The following is an 18,222-nucleotide window of genomic DNA, read 5'->3' as shown; positions in this document are numbered from 1 at the left end:
GTACTGGAGAAGGAGCTGAGAGTTCTACATCACAAAAGCTAGGGCTGGAGAGATGGCTCAGTGGTTAAGAGCACTGACTACTCTTCCAAAGTTCCTGAGTTTGATTTCCAGCAACCACATGGTGGCTCACAGACATCCGTAATGGGATCTGATTGCCCTCTTCTGGTGAGTCTGAAAAGTGACAGTGTACTCACATACGTTAAATAAATAAATTTTTTAAAAAGTCTACAAAAGCTAATTACTGGATCTTTCTGGAGAAATATGCTGTTAGTATTGTGGGTTTTTAAAATTCTTGTGAAGTTTATGCATTTATCACACACCTATTCTACCGATGACTAAATGTAGCCTGTAGCAACATGGAGGAAAAAAAAATATCCAGGACCATCAGGAACAAAAAACCGAGAACCCAAGTGTGGAAGCCTTAAGAGCAAATCAAGTCTTTCCTGGGTGTTTTAAATCTGAACTTGAACTTTCTAGAACTTAAAGCAAAAAGAGACATAGCTTAGTCAGTTGTCTATTCTCACGTAGAGGACACAGGAGTCAGCCAGCCCTTCCATTGGCACTTTCTGGACCAGGGCTGCTCACTTCTGTGGCCCTGGGACCCTGAACTGCCTTGAGTTGCAGACTTCTCATCTTGAAACACGTAAAATGATGACTTAGCCCCTTCCAGGAGAAGCAAAGGCCACTGTAGACAAGAAGAGTTCTGAATACTATAACGGTACAGATTTAAAGTTATTCCCCAAAGAATGCTTTAAAAAAAGTCTTTGAAGTATTTGATGTCTTTCTGAATGATGGCCACTCCTTGAGTCTCAGCGGTCAGCCCTCCAGCATGAACGAGCACGGCCACATTCACAACTATTTCCCAGGAAGCCTGTCACTCAATAGAGAGTGTGTACTGACCCACATCAAATAGTCCTGTTTAGGAAACATTGAGAGCCCGTGTTTCTATGGAAATAACACTTCACTCATACCAGGCCAGTCACAAATACTTGAACAAGCCCCTGCTTCTGCTACCTATGTATCTGCTTGTCAGGACCTCAAGGACAGAGAGCCATGACCATTGCATTTATGGGGTATCATCGTTGCTGATACTTGCAAACACATTAGCGTTCTGTCCCTTTGTTCTTTCCCCCTTCCTTTAGCACATTTACTTTCCCCTAAAACGCATATTCACTTTAATACTTGAGTTGAGTCATTTTTATCATTAGCTTACCTCCTTGTAAACCTTAGACTTCCCCAGTGTGTTTATTTCATGTCCTTACTGACTCATGTGCTTCAAAGGATCCTTGTTGGGTGGTCAGTCTGTACAGGTCAGCACACTGATGGTAGCCCCGAAGAACCCCATAGCTTCTTCCCCATCTTTCTCATGCATACTCCTAAGTTGTCTTAAAGTCCATACCCAGAAATGCATTGCTTTAAATATCCTTGAATGTGTTTCTTCATAAACACATAAAATCCATTAGTCAAGCTAGACCATTGTAATTACTATTATGAAGATGCAATTGAAATGAGAAATGGATCGACACTGTATTTAAATAGTTAATTGTGGTCTCTATAATCTAAGACTGGAAAGAAGGAGGAAAAAGAAAGGAAGATATGGAAAAGAAGCTGAGCACAGTGGCCTAAGCCTGCAATCCTAGCTACTGGGAACGCTGATGCAGGAGGATCAACCTGAGTTCAGAAAGTCAAAATCATCCTAGGTAACAAAGACAGGAGGGCGGGGAGGGGAGAGAAGAGAAGAGAAGAGAAGAGACAAAGACAGATAAGAGGGACTTAAAATTGAAACAAACAACCTTAATTAGGAAGTAAACCTGCTGGCACACTGCTGTAAATCCCGAGAGGATTGCCACAGGTTTGAGTGCAGCCTGGAGTACATAGCAAAAGCCTGTCAAAAACAACAAAAAAAAGAAAGATAATAGAAGAAAGAATGATGTATGTATAAGATGGGCAGGAGTGTAGGCTGAACTGTAGAAATACTCAGTTTCCTTTTTATTTCTCTTCTATCTAAGGCTAGTAGTGGAAAGAAAGGCAGATAAAAGATTGGCAAGATCTATGACTGACATATGGCATTAATTTCTTAAATACTGCCCGGACATCATGTCCTTGGCTCATCTATACAATGCACTCATATACCATGATTTAATATTGCAATGGCCACCCCTTCCCCTGTAACCAGCACCATGAGCCAGCTGCCAAACCTCCTCCGCTTCTACTTGGGGGACTCATGACCTACTTGTGCATTCTTCCGTTTCCTCACCTGGCCACAACTGCTCTCGGGGCATCGTGTCTATACCATGGCTTCTGACCTTAGAAACACAGTCTTCTCATCCACAGACACCTGCCATGTAAAAATACATAGGGAATGAGTGCAATCAAAATATCAACAAATCCTACTTAGCCGAGATTGCAAAAGAAGCCTGAGTGTCCCTTTGTACAGATTTCAATAGCATTGGGTTTGAGCAAGTTAAGAGTCCTGTGAGGCACTGGTCCTTGATTTAAGGTTAATATGGAGTCAAACTCAAAACTAGAGACCAACCCTTCCCATCATTTTACTCTGGCTATCTGAATGCATGCAAGCCTATGTGTAGACTGAGAGGCAAACCTCTTGTCTTCGCATCTTCGTTGCCTCTCCTCCATTCCACCCCTCCTCTCCCATAGAGCATGGTATTTGAAATGTGATCTAGAGAGAGGAAACTAAGGTCAGTTGAATATGACATGATGGTGTCAGGATTAGAACAGAGGTGGTCCTTACCATTCCTTGTTCCTTGCTTTGGTTAATAGCTGTCATTCACAGTGTCCATGCTGTATCTCTCTCAATGGGCAATGTGGTTTTCTCATCAAGTTGTCTTTCACCTAATTCCACTTGGCCCAGTCTTGGAAGCCTCAGATATACCTCCTTCTTTGTCACCCGATCCAAGTTCTGATGTAGGTAGAAGGAACAATGTTGGAGAATTGAACAATCTTAATCAGCAGAATCACATGTTCTGGGGTAATGAGCTCATTTGTGCGTATTAAAATAAACAAGGGAGCAGTGAGACTTAGATAGACATCTTAGAATATTCCCAGTTATATGTAGATTGTAGACCTACATACCTGGTCAGGCATTATATACAATGGTAACCTGCTTATACCTCCTTTAACCCTCAAACCAGAGCTATAAGCTACTACCAACCATATAATTCACAAACACACACACAAAGCCAGTTGGCAGGAAGCTTGTCATTTGTGACAGTTCTTTCAAGTAAAACTTGAGATGGGAGTCAAGCTCTTCCTCCCTTTAAAACATACACCTGCCACAAAAATCACAGACTGCTGTTCTCATTGTGACTCCTGAACCATTGAAGATGCATTCAGGTGCCTACAGTTTTCAGTGAACTCAGAACAAGGAACACTAGAACGTCACATTGAAGGTTCCTACATTTAAAGGAGGGGAGGTGAGGGAGGAGATAGGGAATGACAGGAAGGAGAAAGAGAAGGCAAAAGACAAGGAGGCTCAGAAGAAGGAAGAGAAAAGGAATAGGAAGAGGGAAATGAATGGTGGAGAAGAAGGAGGGCGCAGAAAAAGGCTAAACTGAGTCATAAAGGTGGTAGGTCACCCCAGTCTCAGGCTTTGACAGAGAGGTCGAACTTGAAGCTATGAGACCTACAGAGGCAATGACTTTCCCATGGAAAACAAGAATTCCATGTAATCAAGAGCTCTTCCAACAGCACATGGCAGATAACGTCCTAGTTTTGCTCTTAGAGGTATTTTCTCATATACCAAGGACCCCCAGGGCAAATGGCTTCCAGCCTGGCCAACCTCCTGCTAGAGAACATCCTCCATCTTCCTATTCCCAGGTTACTTCATGGGTGAAGGAAATGCTGCTCTACTTGACTATGTCAAGTCCAAATGCAAGCACATGCAGCACACTGCGGGGCACCTCTTCCCAGCTCTTACCTTTAAGAGCAAGGATGTTTTTTTCTTGTGTCCCTAAGGACTCTGTTCATGTTTCACTTGCCAGAATTAAGATGAGTACCTATGAGCTGCCTGTGGCTGCCACTCTAGCCTCTGATACATAATGGTAGCCTATCCCCAAAACAACAAAAGATGTATGTCTTCAACTAAAAACCTGGCAGGAAATGAGACCACCACATTGGGATCCCGGCAACGAGGACAAACCTGCTACTACTTCCTTAGTTCAGGGGAGAGTTAGAGCCACTGCAGAACCAGAGCTCTACCCGTGGGCAGAAGAGAGAGTGCTGCTGGGAAGGCAACCAGGGCTTCCTGTAGAACACTTAGAGACACCCAGCGGACATTCTCTGACAAGCGACTGGGCCAGCAGAGCCATCCAAAACACTAGTAGCAATGAGAACAGATCAGTAGGTAAGTCAACTACAATGTGAATTTCTAGAGTTCTCTGTAGAAAATTTAGAAGGAAGAAAGGAAGAGGGCGGGGCATGCTAGTACAAGCCCATAAAACACAACTCAGGAGATTGAAGCAGGGGAATTGCAAGTTTGAGGTCAGTCTGGGCTACATAGTGACTTTGAGGCTAATCTGGGAGACACAGAGAGACCGTATGCTGAACGAAAGGAGGGAGGAAAAATAAATAAATGGGGGAAGGGGTAAAAGATCTTATCTCTCAGCTAGCAGATAGATGTCATGCTCTTTTATTTCTTTTTTCCAGGATTTATTTATTTTTTTATCTATAAGTACACTGTAGCTTTCTTCAGACACACCAGAAGAGGGCATCAGATCCCATTACAGATGGTTGTGAGCCACCAGGTGCTTGCTGGGATTTGAACTCAGGACCTCTGGGAGAGCAGTCAGTGCTCTTAGCCACTAAGTCATCTCTCCAGCCCATGTTTCTTTCATGTCAATTTCAGGAAAACAGAGGTAATTTCAAGATAATTTGTTTTAGTAAAGTTTCTACTTTGTCTCCATCATTAATTCATTTTTTGATGCTCCATAGTTTTCTGATTTTTTTGTTTGCTTTATTTTTCTTCCTCTTTTTTATTCTCAAAATTGGTCTAGCCAGGCATGGTGGTAAACGTCTTTAGTTCCAGCAGTCTGGAGGAAGAGGCAGCAGATCTTTGAGTTTGGGCCCAGTCTGGTCCACATAGTGAATTGCAAGCCAGCTGGGTCTATATAGTAAAAACTTGTATCAATAAGTAGTAGTAGTAGTAGTAGTAGTAGTAGTAGTAGTAGTAGTAAAATCAAATATATTGTCAGCATTTTTGTGCCCTTTATTTTTTTTTTTTTCAGAGCTGGGGACTGAACCCAGGGCCTTGCGCTTGCTAGGCAAGCGCTCTACCACTGAGCTAAATCCCCAACCCTTGTGTCCTTTCTTTTAACCACTTCTTTCGTGGTTAACTGGTTATTTGCTGAGTATTGGACAAAGAGAAGAACACAGGAAACAGGGAAGGGAAGGTGTAAGGTGAGGCTCTGTGTTAGAGGTGCCAGGTTTGATCCCTGATCTCACATTCACATCAGAAGAGAAGGAAAAATCAAGGTAGAGACGGATGACAATGGACCAGCAGGTGTAGGCCACCAGGTAGGAGCACTACTACTACTACTGCTACTACTGCTACTACTGCTACTACTGCTACTACTACTACTACTACTACTACTACTGCTACTACTACTACTACTACTACTACTGCTACTACTGCTACTACTACTACTACTACTACTACTGCTACTACTGCTACTACTACTGCTACTACTGCTACTACTACTACTACTGCTACTACTGCTACTACTACTGCTACTACTGCTACTACTACTACTACTGCTACTACTGCTGCTACTACTACTACTACTACTACTGCTACTACTACTACTACTACTAATGCTACTACTACTGCTGCTACTACTACTGCTACTACTACTACTACTACTACTACTACTACTACTAATTGTGCACCCAGGCACACATGCATGGGAAGGAGCCTCTCCGGGCTCACAGGGAAGGGTCTTCAAAGTCAGAAAATCTCCAGACCAATTTGCAGAGGAAGAAATCTATAGCAACAACCAATATGTGTGGGGTAGACTTTCAATGCCTTACACTGAATTAAATACCTTTCCTTTATAATTTTGTTCATTCTCTATAGTGACCTCATGAGTTAGGTACCAGGACTAGAGCAGGGTCCATAACTGAGGAGCTAAGCAGGTAAGTGAGTGTTTGAAGGGAGCGCAAGTAGCTAACGTACATCCGAGACCATAACTCAGGTGGCTGTCTCAGATGTTGCTCTTCTGCTATGGCCTCTGTCTTAAGAGGTGCCGGGCAGAGTTGGCGAGGCGGCTCAGCAGGTAAAAGTGCTTGCCTGATGACTTGAGTTGGATCACAAGAATCCACATGGTGGACGGAGAAAGCCAATTCCCACGCGTTATCCTCTGACTTCCATACCTGACAGACACAGTAATAAATAAATAAATAAATAATAAATTGTGTTATTATAATAAAGCCTCCATCCTCGTAGGACACTTGGCGAATGCCTGGCACTGTGTGCTTTTCAGACATCGCTGCAGTCCATCTTCGGAGCAGCCATATAAGATGTCATCGTCTCTACCCTGTAGGTGAGGAAGCCAGGGTCTAGAGGAAGGGACGCATTATTATATAAACTCCCTAAGTATTAGTATTAGATGTTAATCATTAACAAAACCGTGCAATGCACGTGTAACAGAGGCAGGGTTCCTAGTGATCTGAGTAACTCCAGAGTCAAAGCCTTCGCCATGCAGTGAGAACCGTCAAACCTTCAGGTTAGGGTCTGAGTGTGTAAGTCAAGCCGTGAAGAACACAGAGGTCTCCATGCTCAGTCCACTCAGCTATGGTGATAGTGACTTTTATGTCATTATTTCTATTCAATAGAAAACAGAAATTACCCGAATTGTTTATTAAACTGTCTGGGCTAAACTTACCTAAAAAAGTGTATACCTGGGCCCAAATAACATGATTCTGCCCCCCACTCAGGACAGGGTCTCCCTCTGCAGCCCTAGCTGCCCTGAAACTCATTATGTGGACCACGGTGGCCTCAAACTCACAGAAATCAGCCCACCTCTGCCTCTGTCCCAGAGTGCTGGCATTGAAGGCATGTGCCACCACACACAGGTGCAGTTTTCAAAGACAGATTTCCACAACGTATTATTTGGGAAGAAAAAAATTCTCAGGCTTTATGAATGCCAAATTATCACTCAGTTCAAACAGAATAAAGAGGTTTAGCATTTTATCCCCGTTCCCTTTGAAATCTCCCTCGCCTCCTCTTTCTTACCCCTTGGATTGGCACTCACCAGCCAGGCACTGAGAGGCACCGCTCTTTGGAGAATCAATCACTGAAATCTCGTGCCTCCTTGAAAGGGTTTCTTCTCAGTCCCCACCTCTGCTTCTCCTCCTAGTGTCTGTTCCCTCTCACCTTCCTTGGTTGTTCCACCCCAAATTCCTCTGGGCCAGACGTTGGCCACCCCAGGTAACTCACCAGGTGCTCAAAAGGTGTGCCTCACAAATGTTCTTTCCTCCCGAACTTCCTGATTACTGGACTTGGGCTGCCTCCAGTCTCACAAGACTCCTGGCCAATGCTCTCTCCTTCCTGTTTGCTTAGGAAACAATGGGAAAGTTGCCATTTCAAAAATAAAATAAAATAAAGTTTGAGCACTTATGGTATTTGCCAAGCAGGCCGGATGAAGGGAACACTGGGTGCCTATTGACAATGTCAGTGCCAAGAGCTGTGGTGGGGGCTTTGGGAGGCTATGTTTCCCACAAGGGTATGGGATTGTCTTAACAGGTCAATTTTGGAAACCCGTGCTGCAGAATAGAAGAAAATAATTACACATTGCCACGCAAAGCGATTTATTGTCACAAAACCCTGAGAAGCTTATCCTGAACTAGATACAAGGACAGGAAAGACCATGGATATTAGACACAGTGAGCCGATATTGTGCCATGCATTAGACCATGTGAACACGCAGGCCCAGAATAGCTTCAGAGGGAGGGAAAAGCTCTGGGCTGGGCTCAGGACTGAAGCATAGCTGCTATTGACGCACAGGATATGAGTAAGAATGGAAACCTCTGGGTCGGGGTGACATGGAGTGACTGACAGGAGCCGAAGAGAAAAGAGGTCTGACTGGAGCCTACATGACGCAGAGGATGTGGAATTCCATCTGGGGCTGGGATTAAATGGGAGCTTAATGCTGTAGAGAAGGAGGAGGAACCCTCGAGGATGTGCGAGGCAAATTGTGAAGCAATGCCCGTAGCAGGTGAATCTCTATCTGCCCAGTGTTGGCCCTCAGTGGCCCAGAGGTTCTTACTCAGAGGGTTTGTAAAAAGAAAAAACTCGAATTGTTGGGCCCCACCTTCTGAATCCGAGAGTCAGAAGGCAGGGGTAAAGCCAGAGAGTCTGCATTCCCTAGCAAGTTTCCAGTGATCCTAAGGCTGGGCCACACTGGGAGAAGTAGCATCGTGCTTGGTGGTCTGGAGACAGCTATGAACTGGTGTCAGGAGAAGGGTTATCATCCAAACCACTAGTGGGTGGTTGGAATGGGTGTGGGAAAAGTGTGAAAATGGAGGAATGGGTAAGAATTCGAATCTGCGGGTCCAAGTAAGCAAGACTCAAAGGGTAAATTCCAGGAAGAGCTGTCTTTATTGCCGTGAAATCACCGGTCAAATGGAATCCTCCCTGCTTGCTCTGTCGCTCCTGGTCATGTAAAATTTAGCAGCAATGGCCAGCTAGGGAGGGCTTAATGAAAGCAGAGGTTGGCGGGCCTAGAAGCATGCTCTAGGCACCGTGGGACAGATTGGGCAATCGGTGATTGGCAGTGTCCTCCAAGCTAACCTGGCCCACTTACATGCTTGTCCCGGGCTGAGCTCTATAGCATTGTTTTCATATCATCCGTCTGCATCGACTCTACACCCAAACCAGAAATTCCTGTTCAGAACCAGAATGACAGCTGTTGCCACTGCGACCCCACCCCCACTCGGGGGCTGGGAACTGTGAACCTTGACTCACTAAGCCAGTGGCTCCCAAACTTTTGGGATGGGCAGTGTCATCAGCTTCTCTCGGATTTACCACCAGGGGATGCCATCCCAGCCCTATTGTGAAGTTGGGTAAGCCCAAGACAGAGGAGGAGGACTCCAGTCACATAACCCTTGGGGGTACTCCACTGGAGAGAGGAGGAAATAGTGGGCACCCCCTTCCCTTGTTGGCAACAGAGTAGAGAAGGACACCTCTGCATACCTCCCCTTGCAGCCTCTCAGAACTACAGGCACACAGCTAGGCAGTTGTCTCTGTCTTGTCACCAAGCCTATGAATGAGTCTGCTTTAAGATCAGAGAGTCAGTTCTAGGACCACTGGACTATAGCCTCAAGAAGTGTACAAAGTTGTGCCCTCCCAAATCACAAGGAGAGGACAAAAACATAAAAAAGCATAGAAATACTTCACTTAGGACCATGTATCACACAACGTTTGTATGAAAAAAAAAAAAAAAACCAAAATCCCCAAGTCCTGCGTGGCACCCATTCTGTCAGTGAAGGACATTTCCAGAAACAGTCTGTGAATATCTTACATTTCTAAGATTCCAGTACTAGAAATTAGAAGAGTTTAAAAGAGAGGCACGCACAACGATCCCCTCTCCGTTCAGCAAGTTAGAGACCATCCAGAAATAGAGCCACCCACGAAAATGCCCCCTTGGTCCAGCATGTTAGAGATCATCCAGAAAGAGAGTCACCCACAAAGTTGCCCCCTTAGTCTACCGTGTTAGAGATCATCCAGAAATAGAGGCACCCACAGAGATGCCCCCTTAGTCTACCGTGTTAGAGATCATCCAGAAAGAGAGGCACCCACAGAGATGCCCCCTTAGTCTAGCATGTTGGAGGCCATCTAGAGAAAGTAGTACCCACAAAGATGCCTACTTAGTTGAGAATATTTGTAAAAGTAACTTTTTTTTTCTTTTTTCTTTTCGGAGCTGGGGATCGAACCCAGGGCCTTGCGCTTGCTAGGCAAGTGCTCTACCGCTGAGCTAAATCCCCAACCCTTTAAATCCCTGTTTATTTTTTTTTCTTTTTTTTTTTCTTTTTTTTTTTGTAAAAGTAACTTTTAATCTCCATATTAATTGTCATCTCTGAGGCTCACTGCCTCCGTCTGTTACCCTAGGCCTAGTCTTGGGGGCTCGTAGCCTCCGGACAATCTAATCTAGGCCTAGAGTGTTTTCAGCCTCTGCGACTTACTACTGAACAAGCTTGCCCTTTCTTGTGCTTTCTGAATTCTGATTGGCTGATTCAACTCAGCTGTTCTGTCTCAAACCCGTCTCCAAGCTGACTGACTCTATCTAGGTTCTCTCAGTTTCTCCTGAGTTGCTCTGCTTGGCCTCATACTAACCTTGGAAATGTCTTCTAATCTTCTGACTCCTTGTTCTCCAGCTTGTTCTGTCTTCAACCTGTCTCTGTAAAACAATCCTGGTGAATCTTCTCTTTCTCTCTGTTACTGCTCCTTTAAGTAGCCTCTTTTACCTCTCTCTCCTTATAAGAGTTGGGCACACCCTATTCTGTCAAATCTTTCTCTGATCCATCATTTTGTCAGCCACTCAATTAGACATCACTTTCAAATATGGCGCTTCCTTAAACAAACTAACTCTATTTCCACTGTTTGGGATTAAAGGTGGGTACTAAGGGTGAGTCTATAGAGTCACATCACACTTAGAAATAGTTTTTCCCCCCAGTAATCACAATCTTGGTCTTCACAGTGTGATCAAATATCCTGCAACACATGTTAGAGACCACCTAGAAAGAAGGATACCCATGATGCTCTCATCGTCTGGTGTGTTAGGGGCATATGGGTCTGCCGAGGGAAGGGCACTCTGTTACTGAAGCGAATATTCCTCCGTTAAAAAGTTATAATCCTTCCAAAAGAAAGAACTTCCATTAAACCAGTATTAATCAAATGCCGACTATGTACCAAACATTACAGTAGGCCGTGGGGCATAGAGCAGTGAACAACGTTGATTAAAAAGCATTCATTCTGGGAGCTGGTCCTGCGTTAACTGGCAAGCAGTAAGCAAACTGTTAGAGTTTGTAGAGAATGTTGGAAAAATAAATCTCATAAAAATAGCAGAGCAAGGAAGGAGAGTATGACGTCACAATAAGGAGAACCATAGCATTAACTGATATTCAAGGATGGTCTCCACAGGAAGTAACAGAAGGGCACAAGTCCAGCAACTACTGGGCAAAAACACTCTCACAAGAGCAACAGCTGCAGACAGCAAGAAGACCTAGCCTGCTGGAACTTTGGTGGCACCGAGGGAGAAGCAATGAGACAGTCGAATGAATCCCTTCAGATGCCCTTCAGAGCAGAGGGCCAAGAGTAGAAGCCGGAGGTGGGAGGGAGGAGTGGCTTCAGCAATCCTGCTGGCAAAGGCGGGGGTGGGGGAGCTTTCCTAGTGATGGATATGCCCTGCGAGTAGACATGCTGGAAAATTCTCAGATCAACTAAACTAGATGCCATAACAGTGGCTCATGCCTGTGACCCTAGCACTTCGAAAGCTGAGGCACAAGGACTGCTGAAAGTACAAGGCCAGCCTGGGCTATAGTGTGAGCTCCTTAAGCAGACAGACAGACGACAGACAGACAAGCAAACCTACCTGGGTGTGATCTTGGAAACCATGAGGCAGGGTCAGAAAGAAAAAAAAAAGTAAAATGAATTTCAAATAAAAACTATAAAGACTGGCATTGTTGGATGCCAGACATAAAATTTGTATGTACGAAGTCATTAAAGAAATGATGTCCTCCTTCTGACAACAAAGCAAGAAACCATTTAAAAAAGAATGTAATTTATGCAAGTGAAGAGGTTTAAAGCGATGGTGGCTGAAAGTATTTAAAATCAAAACTATACGTAGCACATGGGTGTAAAAGCATAATATATCTCAAACATGATGACAAGGCAAGGAGGGGAGGGATGTACCTCAGTGACTGGAGTGTTTGCCTAGCACTCACAAAGCCCTGGGTTCAGTTCCCACCTCTGCATGAACCGGGGCTTGTTGAACATGGTAGTTATGCCTAAAACCCAGTACTCAAAAGGAGAAAGCAGGAGGATCACTTCTCTACATAATGGTTCAAGACCAGCCTGGGCTACATGAGGCCTGGTACAGAGACAACAATTATTCAAACTGTTGCTAAAGAAATGCATTATGATGCCACGGATAGACACAGGAACTCTGAAAACATGATGCCATGGAAAGACACAGGAACTCTGAAAACATGATGCCACGGAAAGACACAGGAACTCTGAAAACATGATGCCACGGAAAGACACAGGAACTCTGAAAACATGATGCCACGGAAAGACACAGGAACTCTGAAAACATGATGCCACGGAAAGACACAGGAACTCTGAAAACATGATGCCACGGAAAGACACAGGAACTCTGAAAACATGATGCCACGGAAAGACACAGGAACTCTGAAAACATGATGCCACGGAAAGACACAGGAACTCTGAAAACATGATGCCACGGAAAGACACAGGAACTCTGAAAACATGATGCCACGGAAAGACACAGGAACTCTGAAAACATGATGCCATGGATAGACACAGGAACTCTGAAAACATGATGCCACGGATAGACACAGGAACTCTGAAAACATGATGCCACGGATAGACACAGGAACTCTGAAAACATGATGCCACGGATAGACACAGGAACTCTGAAAACATGATGCCACGGATAGACACAGGAACTCTGAAAACACGATGCCACGGAAAGACACAGGAACTCTGAAAACACGATGCCACGGAAAGACACAGGAACTCTGAAAACACGATGCCACGGATAGACACAGGAAGTCTGAAAACATGATGCCACGGATAGACACAGGAACTCTGAAAACATGATGCCACGGAAAGACACAGGAACTCTGAAAACATGATGCCACGGATAGACACAGGAACTCTGAAAACATGATGCCACGGATAGACACAGGAACTCTGAAAACATGATGCCACGGATAGACACAGGAACTCTGAAAACATGATGCCACGGATAGACACAGGAACTCTGAAAACATGATGCCACGGATAGACACAGGAACTCTGAAAACATGATGCCACGGAAAGACACAGGAACTCTGAAAACATGATGCCACGGAAAGACACAGGAACTCTGAAAACATGATGCCACGGAAAGACACAGGAACTCTGAAAACATGATGCCACGGATAGACACAGGAACTCTGAAAACATGATGCCACGGATAGACACAGGAACTCTGAAAACATGATGCCACGGAAAGACACAGGAACTCTGAAAACATGATGCCACGGAAAGACACAGGAACTCTGAAAACATGATGCCACGGAAAGACACAGGAACTCTGAAAACATGATGCCACGGAAAGACACAGGAACTCTGAAAACATGATGCCACGGAAAGACACAGGAACTCTGAAAACATATTGGGAAGTAAAAGAAGCTATAGTGAGAGTCTACATTGAGAATGGTACCAATCATTTAATACTCCGAAAAAGGAAAGAAATGGGGAGTGGTTTTGAGGGGTGCAGGGTGGGGGTGGGTAGAAGGAGCAAAGCCCTTTACTTCCTAAAGTCTCTGTTCTTAGCCTGAGGTCTTACGTCACTGTGATGTAAGCTCACATCAACGTTATCAGTGCGTCTGAAACCCTGTATTCACAATGGACCACATCTGTTTGTCCCTAAAGTGGGAAGCAGTCTGCTGGTGCCTCCATGTGGGTATAAAACATTAAATCTGTTACTATTTTTATGTATTTAAAATGTTGGGGTTGGGTGGGGTGAGTTTTATTCTGTAGCCCAGGCTGGCTTCAAACTCGGTCTTCCTGTCTCAGTGTCTTCAGTGCTGAGACTCCAGGATTGTGCCACCATGTCAAGCTGTCTTACAATTTTTGCCTCACTATAAAGTTTCATCAAACGTGGCCGCAACTGCCACTTAATCTTATTAATTTTATTAGGCATTAGAGCTATTTATCTTAATTCCAAAGATAAAAATACACTCTCGAGTGTGAAATTCTATTTAAAAGCGGTCTTAGAAAAATGCATTTCCCTTCCTTCTACATCAAAATTTTGAATTTAATTTCTCCCTTTCAACTAAAAGCTTGGGTTACCATGAGATCCAACTAGCATATCTGCTCTCCAAACCATATCAGAAATTACCACTGGTCTGGTATGGCCACTCTTGGAACTCCAAAGGATCACCAAGTAACAGCCCCAGAGTGGGCACTCAGCCTGCAGTGTCCACACTGTATTCCAGATGCCTCTGGTCCTGGAATTCCCCATCAGCATTCAGAGGACCGCATAAACGCTTCCCCTAGCCTGGCCTGAAGGCAAAACACAGTTGAGATGCTCACCCTCTTTCTCAGGCAGCCCAGGAAGGAGCTGCTATTAAAACGACTACAGCTCCAGACATCACAAATACTTGAAAACAAGTCCCCCGCACAATTGACGATGAGGTTGAGCACTGGCCAACCTCATATTTCAGGATGAAGAGGAATTTGTAGCTTTGTAGGTTCTGAATGAGTAGGCCTAACACGGAATATTCTGGGTTTCTGACAATAGTTTTTAAAAAGTTTGATCACATGTGAAGCTGCAGAATGACTGATCAAAACAGGAACAAGTCTTAAGTACTAGCTAGCTATGTCTATAAACTCTTCTTCCTCTCTCTCCCTCCATGCCTCTCTCTCTCTCTCTCTCTCTCTCTCTCTCTCTCTCTCTCTCTCTCTCTCTCTCTCGTGGTTTGAATAAGAATTGCCCCCATAGGCTCATATGTTTTAATGATTAGTCATAAGGGAATGGCACTACTTGAAAGGGATTAGGAGGTGTGGCCTTGTTTGAGGAAGTATGTGCATCACTGGGGGTGGACATTGGGCATTGAGGTTTTAAAAGCTGAAGCCAGTCCTAGTTTCTCTTTTCCTGCTGCCCACAGATCTGGATGTAGAACACTCAGCTACTTATCCAGGACCATGGCTACCTGCATATAGCCATGCTGATAATGGACTAAACCTCTGAAATTGTAAACAAGCCCCAGCTAAATGCATTCCTTTGGAGTTGCCATGGTCCTGGTGTCTCTTCACAGCAATAGTGCACCAAAACCCCTCTCTGAGTGAGATGCACTGGCAGTGAGCACAGGGAGTGGCTGGAAGACCAGATCACATAGGGGTTTGTAAGCCATTTATATGGGCATTGATTTTTAGTCAAGAATAAAATTATCGTCGTAGGGCTTTGGAACGTGGACCAACATGAACCTACTGTGGCTGGTTTTAAAAACAGTCACACCTTGAGATGTGGGGTAAAAGTGGACTTGGATAGACCAATTAGGAAGCTGTTAACAGCTACAGGCAAAGGAGGTTGGCAGCATTAAGGTGGTAAGCAGCAGTCAGACTGTAGATGTAGTTAGGAAACAGGCAAACATTTCCTGATGAACTAGATGAAAAAAAGGATTAAGGATAACCAAAGAATTCGGAGCTGAATAACTAGGAGTATTGCAGTTTGAATATAACCCCCCCCCCCCGGGGCTTATGTGTTTGAACTTGATCACCAGACAAGAGGTGCTGTTCCGGGAAAATGTGGAACCTTTGGAGTTGGGGCATGGCTGGTCATGGGAAGGGAAATTTTTGAGGGTTACGGTCCAGCCCTGCTTCCAACCCAAGCTTGCTGAGTACTAATACGCTAAGACATGAGTCAGCAGTGCTGACAGCTCCCACTGCCCTATAGCAAACAAGTCCAGAAACTTTTGCTTCTCCACCATGATGGACTGTTCTCTTTGAACTGTGAGCCAAAGTAAGTGTTTTATTTTACTGCTATCAGGCATTTGGTCACGCAATGAAAACAAAATAACAAGTAAAACTGTCATCAGCTGAGATGCTAAGAATTTCAAGGGAGCAGGGTTTGTTGTTTAGTTTTTTGAGATAATCTTCCCGTGTAGCCCAGGCTATCACTCTTAACCTTCCTGCCTCTACCTCTCATTCTAAGTATATGGTCCCATAACTGGTCTAGAAAGCAGATCTTGACAGAGGCCAATTCTACCTTGCACGTTGGGTTTGAGACGTCTATATGTACACTCACGTAAAGATGACAGTTAATTGAATGTGTGAGCTGGACCCCACGAACTGAGTCTAACTGTATACAGATCTGGAATTATCCACGAGCATACTGCCTTTAAATCTGTGAAAGGAGGAGCCTAAAGGAAAGCTTAGTGACAGAGATCCTTCTTCTAGTAAACAGAGACCTTTTGGGGAACATGGACTTTAGCATTTACTGTGTTCTTAGAATCTGACCCAACTTTTGATAGACACTTTGGTTCAGGACTTCTTAACTGCAAATCTCACCTCACTAAAGACAGATGGAAGACCAAACTCTCCAAATTAATTAAACACCCAACCTACACAGTGCACAGAAGTGCATTCTCATGCCCTTTGCTCTGACTTGGTCACATGTCCATTCAGCCAGCAGCTTTAATGAGAGAAGGAAAGGTCAAAGCATTCCAGCACTCTCATAGCTTTTCACCTGGGAGAAGCCTAGTCAATAACGCAGTTAGAATCAAGGCTCTGTTGAGCACAAGACTATACCTAGCGCTGAGGGGAAACAAGGCCTCTGTGCTCTGTACACTTGGGATTCTCAAGTAAGGAGACTCCGGGACTCCACATCTAGCTTTGCTCTCATACAGGAAAGATGTTGCCTCATAAATACAAGATTTTTCTGTCATCTAAATTCATTCTAGTACATGAGTTGGTAGACTTAAGACAGGGACTCAGGGGATGATAGGACCCATTGTCCTAACTTCCCTAATTAAGGCTAACAAGTTCCCACATCATTGGCGACCAGCTCAGCGCACAAGCTTGCCAGAGAATACTTATTGCTAAGTCCTTTCCAGTGCACTCCCATTTGGTCACATTCTAAAACCATCAAATAAATAGCATTTAGTAAGTCCAAAGTAGGTTTGGAAGAAATTAACATTCAGAACACCCCATTTAGGACTCTCTCTTTGTCCATCCCAGATAAGTAGAGAATATTAAACTGCCAAGACATTTTCTAATCAAACACCAGCTCACATCACTAAAATCCAGTGTGCATGAGATCAGTTAACAGAACAGTCTGTCCATCTCTCAGTGTGAACAGAGCACTTGATGCTGTCAATGCAAACCAGTTAACGAGCACAAATGCTTGGGGAATGTGTGCATCCAGGTCAGCAGTCTCCTTGGCTGAATTTCAAAGGACACAGTTGCTGTTCCGCACTGAGGTTCAGAATGAAGTTATCCACCCTGGACCCACAGGTGTTACTGCCTTTCCCAAGGTATTTTACAACTCAGAACATGACTGTATTTTTAAAGGTCACAAGTGAAGTTATTTCAAGACAACCTTTAGAAATTAGCAGTATTTACAGAGTCTATAAAGGATGATTTCTAACTTCCAAGTCAGGTTTTTAGCCATGACTTCAACGAATGAGTTTGTAGAACTGCCAACTTAAGCTTACTAGTTACTTGTTACATCCGAAGCTCAAACCCTGAAATGTAATGTGGTTAAAAAATGGACGAGGTGAGAAAACAAGGCACAGACCATGAGAGCTACTTGAGAAAGACATGTTGGATAAAGAATTGTTGATCCAGGGGTTGGGGATTTAGCTCAGTGGTAGAGTGCTTGCCTAGCAAGCGCAAGGCCCTGGGTTCGGTTCCCAGCTCTGAAAAAAAGAAAAAAAAATTGTTGATCCAAATATAGAACTCTGAACAGATATTTAACCCTAACCCTTAACCCCCTAACCCTAACCCTAAGTAGGCCCATGGAAATGAGGAGGCACAGTCACATAGCACTAAGGGAGTGCTGATTAAAGGAAAGGACACCTCATACTAGTGACAAGGACCGGACCCCATATCCAGACATCAAACTCTGGTGATGGCATGAAGCCACACAAATGTTCATCCAGTGCCACGGAGCTTGGCAGGTGCTCATGAATCTAAATAGAATCCACCCATGAAAAGTAGATGAAAACTGACATCAGATAAGAACCTGCACAGAAATGTTTTAGCAGCTTCATTCACAACTGTCAGGACTTAGAAGCCACCGAGATGGGCTTTCAGCAGGAGAATGGATGGCCCAAGGCACATCCAATGGATGGTCTGTGTGGGGAAAAAAGAAAAGAGAGCTATTATCAAAAAAGCAGAGAAAAAATGTCTACCTGAAAGGCTGTTATGGTTGGATCTCACTTTTACTATGGCTGGAAAAAGAACAGGACATAGAA

The 18,222-nt window shown here is 44.2% G+C and overlaps 1 long non-coding RNA gene across 5 annotated transcripts; it reads right to left on the bottom strand.

Annotated features, from left to right (window-relative positions):
* Window positions 1–1,504: 1,504 nt before the first annotated feature.
* On the bottom strand, window positions 1,505–7,508 carry LOC108351756 (uncharacterized). Of its 5 annotated transcripts, XR_015627372.1 has the most exons (6): window positions 7,269–7,476; window positions 6,191–6,387; window positions 2,854–2,920; window positions 2,603–2,680; window positions 2,258–2,338; window positions 1,794–1,885 (listed from the first exon to the last, which is right to left on the bottom strand). It is a non-coding gene; the product is annotated as an uncharacterized LOC108351756 (long non-coding RNA). The 5 variants fall into 5 exon arrangements; XR_015627368.1 differs by lacking the exon at window positions 2,603–2,680 and having other exon boundaries at window positions 1,505–1,885; window positions 2,753–2,920; XR_015627371.1 differs by lacking the exon at window positions 2,603–2,680 and having other exon boundaries at window positions 1,511–1,885; window positions 2,753–2,920; window positions 7,454–7,504.
* Between the last annotated feature and the right edge of the window lie 10,714 nt (window positions 7,509–18,222).

This window comes from Rattus norvegicus, chromosome 8, assembly GCF_021556685.1.
Source record: "Rattus norvegicus strain SHRSP/BbbUtx chromosome 8, alternate assembly SHRSP_T2T, whole genome shotgun sequence".
In the NCBI taxonomy this organism is placed as follows: Eukaryota; Metazoa; Chordata; class Mammalia; order Rodentia; family Muridae; genus Rattus; species Rattus norvegicus.
Note: the sequence above shows the minus strand (reverse complement) of the source record. Positions and strands in the feature narration are given on the sequence as shown.